This window comes from Pieris napi, chromosome 11, assembly GCF_905475465.1.
Source record: "Pieris napi chromosome 11, ilPieNapi1.2, whole genome shotgun sequence".
Lineage (NCBI taxonomy): Eukaryota > Metazoa > Arthropoda > Insecta > Lepidoptera > Pieridae > Pieris > Pieris napi.
This window is the reverse complement of record NC_062244.1, coordinates 1,383,658-1,397,236: the sequence shown is the minus strand read 5'-3', so window position 1 is coordinate 1,397,236 and position 13,579 is coordinate 1,383,658. Positions and strand designations below refer to the sequence as shown.

At 33.4% G+C, this 13,579-nt stretch overlaps 1 long non-coding RNA gene across 1 annotated transcript; it reads right to left on the bottom strand.

Moving 5' to 3' along the window:
* Window positions 1-11,138: 11,138 nt before the first annotated feature.
* Window positions 11,139-11,730, bottom strand: LOC125054199. Its single transcript, XR_007117677.1, has 3 exons — window positions 11,620-11,730; window positions 11,456-11,539; window positions 11,139-11,383 (listed from the first exon to the last, which is right to left on the bottom strand). It is a non-coding gene; the product is annotated as an uncharacterized LOC125054199 (long non-coding RNA).
* Window positions 11,731-13,579: the final 1,849 nt, after the last annotated feature.

Here is a 13,579-nt window from a genome sequence, read left to right as displayed (position 1 = left end):
TGACCACGTTCCAAGTATTGGTGGTGCTTTGCAAAAACTGCCTTAAAAAACGCTCAGTTGTGGAACGACTGACATTGAGGTGATACGGGTGGAATTTCGTATTCTACCTCGACGGCCGATGATGAAACTCAGCTGCAGGTAATCCACCTCTGAACACTCTCCATGGTAAATACGGTAGAAGATGCAGAGTGACACATCTCTGCGCAACGCCAAGGGATCAGCTCGGAAAGGAATTGGTCGTCGACAAAGTTGGTATGGCTATTTTCAAATGATTCTTCATACAACACTGCTATTGTGAATAATTTTGATAAGAAACGGGATCACAAACACCAATACAAAAATATCTCCTTTGATTGTAAATACTAATTACAAAAATAGTATTAAGAATAAAAGATCATACTGTATAAGAAGGTATAATCTATAGAATAGAAGAAGCACTCTGTGTATCGGTCTCACGTCGGTAGCGTCATTGTCTAGTCATTGTGGCCAAACTATTGAGTTTCCCCTATCTAGGTCACTGCTTCAATTGTCTTAAAACCTAGATAATATTACAAGGAATAAAATGGATAATAAAAAGTCTGCTTAGACTTGTTTTTTTTATAGAAAACACGCCCATGTGGCTCTCCCGATGTTAAGGGATGCCCATAGAATATATATAATGGATTGATGTAGTAGATTAATAGTCTCAGATGCATATGTCATCTATGGACATCATGGAACTTGAGATTTCCAAGTGCGCAGTTAACACTAAAAGAAAACCGGCAGACATTAGTCCTAAACGTTGACACGTGTCAGGCACAGAAGAAAACATATCAATATATTTATTTATTTATTATTAACACTTCGTTGCATATACATTAATATAGTACAATTGACTTAATTAAATAAAATGGAGAACAACTGGCGGCCTTATCGCTTACGAGCGATCTCTTCCAGGCAACCACTGTGAGAAAAGAAAAAAAAATAAAGTATTAAATTACATAAGGTAGGCAAGAAATGTAGGTATAAAGGTATTTAAAGGCCTTTAAAAAAATATTTAAGGATTTCGTGGGAGAAATTCTCCCATTATACATTGCAATCTTACCCGGAACACGATTCTTTTATTTCTTACAAATATCGCGTCCTAAATTTATTTGTCCTCTGCAAAAAGCCAATTTTATACCCATATAAATATCCCGGACACCTATCAGTCTACACCCGGGTAAATAGCGTAATATTGTTAGTCTGACCACGGATCTCTCCCGGGAGAGATTTAGCCATAAATTGGAGACGCTAAGTGATTCGCCCCTTTCAATCTCCCAATCGCCGGATATTTTTTATCGGCCCGAGAGATTTTTCTTTTTAACAATTCATGCTATGGACAGGAGCTATAAACAATGGATAAGAGATCATGTTGTGTTAAAATGTGTCTTAATAGAATTTTTAAATTTCAAAGTTTCAGAGAACATATTTTTTTTTAGTGCTTGGCTCCTTAAATTTAAGATTAAGAAGCTGAAGTAGCCAAAGGTCAAACAGGGTATGCTAAATAGCATTAGGCTTAGGGTAGGGATGTTTTAGGGTACTTATAAACCTCAATTAACCATAGTTAAATTTATTATATTTTTATCTTAACTTCCAACTAACACCTACTAACAAATACATGTTTCATTATTTCAAAAACTAACCCAATTTCCCTAAAAGCAGGCCCGTGTCTAAACTCCTCTGAGCGATAAAAATGTAAATATCGACACAAATCAAAAGGAGACGCCATAACGCCGAATGACCTGTCAAATATAAAAATTGTTGAAACGTAACAATATGCTGTATCAGTGCGAATGACCTTATCAGGGCTATAAGGGCCGCTATAAGGAATAAATACTGAGATAAAAATAAAGTTATTTTTCCAAAACGCCGAATAAATCTGGCAGTGTGTTACACCGTTTGCCGATTGAAGTTTTTCAAATTGTTACGTTCCTAATTTATAAATTTAAAAAATTAAAACGTGTTTAAAAAGTTTGGTCCCCGCGATACGTATTCGTTTCTGATTGATGTTTCTTTTAAAATTGTTCGTTATTACTGAAGCACCCAGAAAAAATCTTTGACTCTAAAATCAACACGGAATCATATTTCTATTACAATAATATGACCGGTTTTTAGTAAACACATTTACTACCTAGGTTCTGGATTACAGATAAAAAATATTTTTGAAGTTATACCTCTTTAGGCGCGTTATGAAAATTGATGAGAGTGAAATTTTACGATGCGCGCGCACCGTGACACAAAATTAACAGAATGAAGTTGCCCACGGAAGATGCTACGGCATTGGACATAATTTAAAAACAACATTCGAATAATAATAGAATTTATGTTATACTTAATAATTAAAATTAGAATTTATGTTATACTAACGTAAACTGAACTTTACTGACTATAATGACTCGTTTTCAAGTCTTTGATTATTTAATTGTAATTAATTATTTGCATGCAATCAAAAAATAATTTTTAATAATGCCAAAGAAGTATAACTTCTTACGCGCGTACATAAGTACACGCACCTTTTTTTATATTAATGGCCTACTTTACCTACTTTACTGAAAAAATTTAGAATTGTGTCTACTAACACGTTCTTTTTTAATAAAATTTGGCCTTGTCTGGTATTTAACAATGCTTTAATAAATTATTGCCAGTCTTAAATGAATTATTGCCAGTCTTAAATACGTCAAAACGGCACGGTGTAAGACACGTCCAGATAGATAGCCCAGGGCAAGTGGGTTAAAATGGTACATGCAATAAAACACCCCTTCTGTCCATAAATATCCCGGTTCGGAAGTTGGTCTGTTAGTGGTCGCTTTTTTCCTCCAGTCCACTTTTATTTATTGAAGACATCGGAGGGTAGTCCCGTGTTTATTTGACCCTTTCAACGATTATAGACAGGCGATTTATTTAGTTCGCAAATTGTTTTCGATGGTTGAATGAAAAACGTCGTCTTATAATAGATTTTACTAATTGGATTCGAATTTCATTTACGTTTAATATGTTGTATGTATAAAATGTTAGGCCTCATCTAGTAATTAGTTTTAAATAACTCTCTCCATAGTAGCTTATCATTTAAAAAAATCAAATACACCTCTCGCAATACTCGTCGAGCGAGCTTATCTTGCCGAAGCCGCGCACAAAATATTTAAAGAAGTCTATTAGTAGTAGTAGTATGAGGGTGTGCAATTATTTAATGAATTACCCTCTAAAATTCGTAATATTAGCGTGTTTAATCAATTCAATATACATTTAAGAATGAGCCTAATAGACTAAAATCGGGATAGCTGATGGCGACGCGTATCTCGTTCGTATATTTATATTATATTAAGTTTCTCATGTAAACAAAAATATTTTTTTTGTAATGAGAAATAAAGATCTTTAAACATTTAAGGTAGGATGTCGTTTTAAACAAGAGAACAATACATTTGGTAATATTTTATATTTCCACACTAATTTAGACAACCTCTAATCGTTCCCCAAAATAGAATGCCTACTCGAACCTTGGACCTTCCGACGTAACCTAGCACCGCGCTTGGTTGTTCCGCTCTTTACCAATTAACGCCCGAGAGAACGCCGACTTTTTCGAACGCCGTCATTAAAATCAACCAATCATGGGGCTTGTCAATAAATCTGTTATTTACAAAACTACAATAAACATACATCAATTATTAATACCTGATTTTTAACAAACTCGTATTTCGTGTAAAACATTGGATATTGTTAACCTAACCCAACTATTAATATAAAAATGAATTATTGTATCATATTCGTTATACAAGTTTAGAAACCCCAATAGCATTGATTTTAGATGATATTTAACATTGTCATCCCTAATTCATTCCACTGATTTTTAATCACCAGAATTTTTCAAATTCCGTCTGCAAAAACTTAGGAGTTCAAACATGGGAGGTCCCATTCGAATTCTTTGCGAATATAACATAATAACTACTACTTATTATATTTTAGAGCTTAATATATTCGGTAGAGGGTTGATTAATACAAAAAAGCATTGTTAAGTACCTATCTGATACCTAATCCACTATTTTACTATTAATTTTTTGCTAATAATAAGCAAAAAATTACTTGTAGAATCTAAAATTGTAATAAATAAAAATTATTGGTATCTAAAACGAATAAGTATCGAACAGCGAGGAAATGCTACCAGCGTTAGAGGTACCAAACTTTTTAAATTTGTTTTAATTTTATATTTATTTATTTTTAATTATGATTATTATTACTGTGTAGGTTAAGAAAATTATAAATACTGTATATTTGTCTTATTTCGAATTGGATGTGTAATATTTTAAATTTAGACCCTTAAATAAACACATAGTCCAGTGCAGAACAATGAGCACCTAAAAACCTATACTTCCCAATTTTAAAAAAACTTAAAAATATTATTATTATTGATGAATATGATTATTGATTCCAAATAGCAGCTTACTTTATTTAGTAGATGCAATGGCGTCTTTAAGGTCTTACACCAAAAATTTAATTGATGATAATAAAGGCATACATTACACATATATATCTAAAATATATATCTCTTCACATTCATCTTTTACGACTGTATATCTAACAACAAATCAAAACTATTACCAATAACTCAAAGTGGCCACAAAACAAGATTGCGTAGTTTATCGACATCTTGCCCCAGGGGTCTAAATAAAACTGTTGAACTAGAAACAGGAAAAATCGCCCTTAACCCTCTCCGCCCCTGCGTTTACAAACCTAAGGAAGTGCCATAATTCATACTCCCTCGATAGTTGGTTGATTTCATAACATATAGGCTGAATTTGTAGGCTTTATTGCGTTTAAAGGGTTCATTGTAGTCGTAGCTTTATAGTCGGTGTAAGTCCATATTATATTTATATATATAAATATGTGTCTATTTTCTATCCTACCATACTTTTCTATTCTTGAAACATTTGTATAAAAAAGTGCGTGCGTCCAAAGTACACGTCATGTCAGAAGTGAAACTTCTTTGGCAAACTAATTTTTAAGTTTTGTTCAAAAGAGGGAGGGAAAAGGGAAGATATGTTAGGAATTGAATTGTAATTAAAATATTAAAAGTGTCGAAAATTAATACAAATTAATTATTTTTTTATTTATTTCTTCGATAATAAAAACACGTTTTTTTAATTTACAATTCGTCATTTGAGATGTCAATAAATTATTTTTCATAAAATATAACACACTAATGCTTCATAAATTCTCTTTACGAAAAGTTAATTTAAAAAAATATTTCTATAAGGGCCCTTCTCACTCTCTCTCAAACTGCTGCATATCTTCGTGACGTTCCATAAAAAAATAACCCTTATGCGCCTAAAGAAGTTTCGCTTCAAAAAACAGTGGCGCTACAACCTTTTTAGTTTAAGGCCTCAGAATTCTGTATCTGTTTTATCATCATATGTCAATAGGTGATCAGCATCCTGTGCCTGACACACGCCGTCTAAGACAAACCTTTCCTCACGATCTTTTCCTTCACCGTTCGTGCGATTGTTAATTGGCACATAGAAAGAAAGTCCGTAAGGATGAAAGTCGCTCGCTGAAACCACTTGGCCAACACTGATCACATGCATTTAGCAGATTAAACACATAACTTCATATTTATGTTTCAATGATAGACATAAAAACATTAACACTGGTTTAGCACGTGATTAAAAAAATATCTATTCAAATTAATTGGTGTTCATTTGTCTCTATAAAACTCGACAATGGCTGGGCCGATTTGGCTAATCATGAACTTGAAATATTTGTGGTGTTCAGGGAAGGTTTAAATTGTGGGAAGAACTTTTTATTTATACGATCATTGCTGTTATTTTTATATCATTTGCACTTTATTGTATTTGACACTTTAAGGGATAAACGGGTAGGAGGCTCACTAAAGTTTAGTAATACCGTTGCCCATTGCCACAACACGGCCCGTGAGTGCGTAGGTCTCATAAGAATAATGCAAAAAGGACCCAATCAATTGGTTCGGAAATTGATTGGCAACCACTCAGAAACAGCGGTGGTTATCATTTTACTTGTCCTTATTAAAGTCAAGTCTAGGCGAATATCAGAGGCAATTTTTAAAGAACAGACTACGACCGTATCCGTCCAATAAAGACGCGTCAAACGAGTGAAGAATGTCTGCAATTTAAATTTTTGATTCCTCCTTCGAGAACACCCTACTTCAGCACTGCAATTCTCCGCACCCCCTTAATAAAGCTAAGGCGAGGACAGACACATTCGAAGATAGTTATATGTAACATAGTATATATACATATTTGAGTTGGTCATCTTTACATAACCTTCAAAAAAAGAGAAGTTAGGTTACTGAACATTTGAAATAGTTTTTTTGAAGTTCTTTTGGCGCGTTAGGGAAAAATGATGAGAGTAAATTTTTACGATGCGCACACCGTCACAATAAACCGACACCCTGAAGTTAGCATAGTCAACATCTTAAAATAAAAAAAAATATTGGTTGTTTGTAAAGTAGGTTTACGATCGAGATGTTTACGTGATAACGTCTTATTGGTGATATAAGTTTTTGGGAAGTCAGGAATTAATGAAGATAACAATTTTTTCAAATTTTAAATTACATCTATCGTTTTATTCACACTTTTGATGATAAATTTCGGGTGTAAAATGACAAGTTTACTTATTCGACTATGATATACATTTTTCTTCATACATTCACGGAATGACTGGCAGCGCTCGAGATGAGACGGGAGATCGGTCCGTCTCTCTCTCGTTATACCTGCGATCGCGCTCGTGAGGTTTTGGTGTGACACAAGTTTCTGAACATGTCACCCGACTAAAACGATTTTAAAGATGTTATCACGTAGTATAAGATCCCGCTATACAACGACCTTCACCGAGATGCTTATTTAATGAAACTTATTTTATATTTAATTTAATATGTCAATAAATATAATCCATATGGGTTGCCTAGCAAATTTCAGTCCAGAGTATGTTTAATTAATATTTAAAAAAAAATTTTTTTTAATATAAAATAGTCTACATATTTCCGAAAAAGTAAAAAAATCGGTCGTTAATAAATAAAAATATCTAATAATTTAGTTACTTTATCAAGATACGATAAGTTAATACTAAATATTTCAGCATTTAATTGTTCAACTATTGTATTATGATAAAGAACACATAATAATCTTATTTAAAATATACTGTTAAAGGACTTCTATATAAATCTGTACCAGCCTTAACAACGAACCGGCTGAAAGAGTCGAGTTGATTGAGCGAAGAATGGATACGAGAAAAGTAATTAGAAATGTTATTGGGAAAAATTACGAAGATGCTCTCAATTTAAGAGACTGATCGGGTGACTTATTACAATTTAATCGACTCATTTTCTAAAAGACCGTTTGACTAGATTGACAAGGAACAATTTGTTCAAATTAAGGCTTTAGAATTGGTTTTAAAACTATGTTGTCTACTTAAATACGATGGTAACGAAAAGTGAGTTACAGAATCGCAAGGCTGTATTGTCTAAGTGTTTTGTTTTATAATATGTATGTTAGCTGTAAGATTACTTATAATTAAATAATTAAATAAAGGACAATTTTGTTGTTGATATCGCACTTTCTCCATTTAAAGAAAATTGGTTCAACACATGGCCAGCTACAACAACGACAGGACACAAATACTGGTGAAATGGCCGCAGCTACTAGGCACCGGCCTAGGCACCAAAGTCAATCAAAAGGCCGGTCTCGTGCAAGATGGACTGACAAAATTGAGAGGACGCCGAGAGAAAGATGACATGGAGGCTTTTAATATAAATACATTTTGTTATTATGATCCGTCCGTCGGGACTTTAATCTATAGGACTTCGCCACAACAGTAAAAAAGACTGCTTGAGCCCACGTACATAGGCTGAAGGCTCCACCATCACGTGAATGTCAAGGCTATTCGACACCACGGGCCTAGTGAGAAGACTTTAAAGGACAAAACCATTTGCACTAGTGAATAAGTGTTAGTGCAGGTTAGTATTAAGTGCTAAACTGTGAGTGGAAAAATAGAACACAATAGCAGAGTGTCTTCTCTTTAATAGAGACTGTACGTAGTGTTATTTGACACTTTCTTATGTTAAAAATCTTTTTTAGTAAATTAGGTTAGACTAAAATTATATATTAGTCTTATGTTTGGCTTGATCGTAATTTTCCATGATGTCTTAAAAAAGACAAATGTTTAAAAAATATTATTATTAGAGCTTTATTAATGAATTCATACAAGAATAGGTGAGTTAACATTCCTTATGACTGTAAGAATAAGTTGTAAAAATTAAGTTTAGCAAAATTTTTCTTACTTACAAAAGAAATGCTTCGTCTCTTTCTATTATACCGTAATAATGAGGATAAGAGACAAAAGAGTTATTATTATAAGTTTAGGTATGAAGCCAATTCCACATAAATAAAGCCAGGTCCAAACAAAAACATCTAAACCGACAACAAAAGAAAAGCAGTGCTTTTATAAAATTAAAAACGCAGCTCAAGTAATGATATTAAAATTCAACACTCACACTGCAACTAAACATAATATTTGTTTTAAGGATAGGTTGTGTATACACGAATGTGTAAAACGTTCTGCTTTGCATATCCTCTGCAGTCTCTTCCATCCTGTCATTCTCTTATGTGCCTTTGTGACCGCTGGACGTTATGTCACCTGCCAAATGTGACACACCAGTAGGTAGAACTTGTCAAAGCTTGGCTAATGCTTAGAATAGCTGGGTGGGAACTGACGGTTCCTGGCTGAACCAAATATAACGAAGCTTTAAATGCTAAAGATGTATGAATAAACATTCAACGTCACATTTCGTCTGTCCCAGCTCATAATTATTTAAAATAATAACAGATATTCCGATACACAAATATACATAATTTACAATATTCTTAACCTACATAGTAATAATAATGATAAATAAATGGAAAATTAAATTTAAAAATGTTGGTCTCTGTGGCAGTGGACCTTTGCTGGCAATATTTCTCGATGTATTGCCATACTTATTCGAGCGAGGAAAGCACCAGCTCTGAGGTCACTGGTACAGTATCTATCTGTTTATTAAGTAAACATAAATCATAAAAACTCTATAAAATGTAATGTAATGTAACTAATTATTGTTCAAATAATTGTTGTACTTTAACTCATATTATTCTTGTATATATGATCACAACTTCTCACTGGTATAAGAAACACACTATCTATACTAAACTAGCAAGTGATTATAAACTGTAAAACCTACTCGTGTACAAACTGCTTTATCGACGGTACACTCATAAACTTATTAAAATATTTCTCGCTATATTTAATTAGCGCTGTACCATTTGTCCCCCGTCTCCCCTGACCAGGTGCGATGTAAAGTATGGATTGTATTTTCTTATTTTTCCTTATTCTATTATTTATAGGTTAATAATTATTAGTCTTAGGCTTTATTAATGAAACCTTCTGTATGTAGCCTTAAACAACTCATTTACTCTATTTAATTGATTCAGGCTTTAGTACGTTTATTAATAGACCATAACGTTATGATTGTATAACAGTTTAAATAAAAGATATTTCAATACGAATAGAATGAACATATGTTTTTGTACATCAAACTAGTGGACCCGACAGACGTACTGTACACAGATTTTAAATTAAAAAAAAATCAAGTTGTAAATTCGATCTATTCTCAAATCCACTTTGAACACACAAAAATTCATCAAAATCGGTTTAATTACAAATACACACTCAAACAGTAAGTTAATAAAAGTCTAAACGACATTTTTAAATTAATCTTCTATCTGTTTATAGATTATTATTATATTTATATATCTATTATATATATTATATTTTAAAGCAAATCATTATATTATGTTTTTTCAAGTCAACGAGACATATGTATAGATTAAAACATACATACATAGATATATATTATCTAGTGCCTTCCAGGATCCACCTGTCGGCAGCAGTAAATATAATATTATTATATATAACTTTTACATTATTACAGGTGTACATTCGTAAAATAGTAAAATCTAATTAATGAAAACGGACCCAAACTGCACTGAAAATTTATCTCAATTCTTATGTAATTTCAAGAGGTATTTTGCACCGAAACAATTAAGAAAGAATCCTGTACATTAGCAAAAATGTGTAATCCCTTTTTAATTAAAATTTTACGTGTGCCTAACGTTAGGAAAAACCAACGTTTTCGGTACGTAATGGCGGTCTTGGAAAATTGAAAATCTTTCTGCATATTTCAGAAATTCATCCACTAAAACGTATCTTTTCTCGATTATCATATAGCTTTATTTGTTTAATATATTTAATATTACAAATATACGGTCTTACTAATAAAGATTTATGCACATTGTATAAGCCTGTTATAAGAAAAATGTTACTAATAATTCCTGAATTGACAAGGTTGATGTATACTGCTGTTATAACAAGTGTCTGGTTTGTATGAAGACTTGTACAATGCTTATACAACGCAGAGGCCTAGTTTAACGGGTGTATAAGACAAAAATTGCGTAATTTTATCTGATTTCGCGTTTGACAGCATTTTTTGACTGTTTAGTTCAAGGAAAGATTTAAGTTAGTAGGTATTTGTGTTTGTTGAAAATAGATTTTATAGATCAAATGGAAGATTTAGATAATATTGATATGCAGCTAATACATACGATTGAAGATTTGCCGCCTCGAAGGAAAGTCTAAACATACCAAACTCGGTGCAATCCGTTATTACTTTCGCATGGCGATTTCAAAACAAAATACCGCTTTTCAAAGAAGTATGTTATGAAGATCTGTGACATAGTGCGAGCTGATGTCGAAAAGAGTAATAGAGGTGGAGGGTTTTCGATTTAGGTGTCTTCTTCATGGCTTCTCAGTGTCATTAGAAAATGCCAAATTATATATAGAAGCACTGGCAATCCTCCACAATATTGCTATTGATATAAAAGAAGACCTGGATGTTACGTATGACGACACTGAGAATGCTCCAGAAGAACCAAGGCCAACCTAGACGCCCCCAAGCAATCTGGCTGGACATGCTGCTAGAGCTGCTTTTATTGAAACATATTTTTAAGGCTGTTTTATTTACATAGGTGTGGATAGTTAAGGACTTGAAATAAATAAAAAGTTATATTTCATTTAAAACAGGGGTTTTATTTTTTTTATAAGTATATAATTATTCATTTATTTGCTGCTGTAACAATTTGAGCCTTAGAAGATGCTCCTGTCTAGCCCTTTCGTGAGCTTCGGCAAGTTGCTTCTGTTTGAGCTCATGTGTTTCAGCCATCTTTTTTCGTTTTGTTTCGTGCTGTTCCTGCAAACACTGGAACACTACCGTGTTGCGGAGTTTGGCACTTTCCACTATTTGAGATGCCTAAAAAATTTAAGTATGATCGTTGAGGGGTTTTGAATGAAATAGTCCTTTCTCTATCACATTGATACTAACCTCTTCTAACTTTTGTACTGCAGAACGCGGCTTTTTATGTAAAATTCTAGTCCTCTTTGTCTGAGGTTTTGGAGTTTCTATTAGCTGCAAATAATAAAATGTTATTAGTATATTAAGTAAATGTGTATATAATTGCTTTGGTTGATAAAATAAATACAACTTACATTAGAATTATGAGTTGTATCAGAATTATTAAATCAAACGTCAATCAAACACGGCGGGTTGCCAGGGTAACAATAAATAAGGGTCGTTTTGTTATTCAACCAATACACATCCATTATTGGTCAAAGAGGTGTTTATGCCATGTACAAGCTCTATTCACTGAATTACTATCACCTTGTTATAACGCATGTGTGAGTGATTTTTTATTAGTAAGACCGATAGTGTATTAACGATATCATTAATCTACAATAAATTATATATTGCTTATAAGTAGTAGTCAATTTAAGTATATATAAAGAAAATACTGTAATATTAATTATGTCCATAAAATTATTTCCAGGAGCCTCATAACCTAGCGGTCTTATTAAGAGGCAGCTAGTTGAGGGGTACCGGGTTCGATTCCCGGTTCGAGGGCAAGTTTTAATTTAATTTAAATTTGTTCTCGACCTTTGGGAGGGTTGTGCGGTACCGGGCGAGTTCCTAAACCGTACATGGAGGACACGGTCGAATTTCTAAAGACAAACACGAATTATAAAAAATCCTATACTTGACGCTGGCTAATGCACAAATCATGCCAGAGATATTTAAAAAAAAAAGTATTTCCAAGCCAATTCCATCAGGAAAAGAGCGTCACACCTATTAAAAATATTAGTGGTTTTTTAGTCCCGATAGCCGTGGTTTTAGATGTTTTACGAGCTACTTACGTACAGTGATGGAAAGTCTTCTTTTTAATCGTGCACTCTTTTCAGAGCGACTGTCGGTTACTGGTCCACATCTTGTCCCGGATCTACTCGCATCATTATAGATCTATTACACAAATATGCCTAACAACGATCGAAACTAAAGCCACTTAAATTCATGTGCCAAAGAGAGAATGGTTTCTATATTAAAACTCTCGTCCCAAACTAAAAAGCAAACAAAGTTCCATTCTAAGCGGCAAACTTTAAAGAGTACTAAGTTAGAAAACATAGACAAGATTGCTCCTCCAAAAGATTAAAAGCGTATCAAAGATTGCAGAGTGGCGTCAGATTGGTGGCAACACAAATGGATGGGCTTAAAATTTAAAATTATAATAGGATTGTATCCGGTGACACAAATGTGTGGAGTTTGTTACTAACGACTTTTGCGCTGAGATGCTTTACGAGAGAGTAGAAGTGGCATGGAGTAGCTTATCATGTTTTTGTATAGTAATTAACTATTTACTATGTGATTGATACAGAACATGGAAGAAAGAGAGCAGTGCTGGCTTAGTTGCTCCAGCTTGCGACTCTCATTCCCGAGGTCGTAAATTGGAGCCCGACTGCACCAATGGATTTTGTGTATGTGCTCAAACGTTGAAGGGAAACATCGTGAGGAAACCCAAATATCAGCGGCGTGTGTCAGGCATAGGAGGCTGATCACTTAGATTAATGTAACAGATACAGAAATCTAAGGTATACCTAGAAAGGTTGTAGCGCCACTGATTTATTTTATTGTATACAAATGTTCAGCCTTAACTATTAACGAGTTTTCTTTTGTTCTCTTCTCAGTGTAATGTGTTACTTAAATATTCACACTTATAAACATTTTTTCATTCTCTTGCACGTAAATAAAAATAATTAGATCTTTAAAATAAGGTTATACTGAATTTTGGGCACAATACATAAGCCTCAATATTCTCGTATAAGGCAGCTCCATAGATCCCATGTCCCATAGTTTCACCTGCCATCTCGCGGCAACTAATTGTGAGTGCATATAAAGTATGGCGACTAAGGTGGCCTTAGCGGTGCGATTGCATCACGGCGTATAGCCTAATATATCGCAGTTCATATTTACTTGTAAATTACCTAATATAGGAAGAGCTTTAATATATATAACAGCTTGTGTATCATGAACAGTCTATGGCTTGAGCGAGCGTTGTTCGTCCAATGTTACATACTTTTGTCTATGTGTGGATTTAACATTCGCTCGTACGGGCATGCC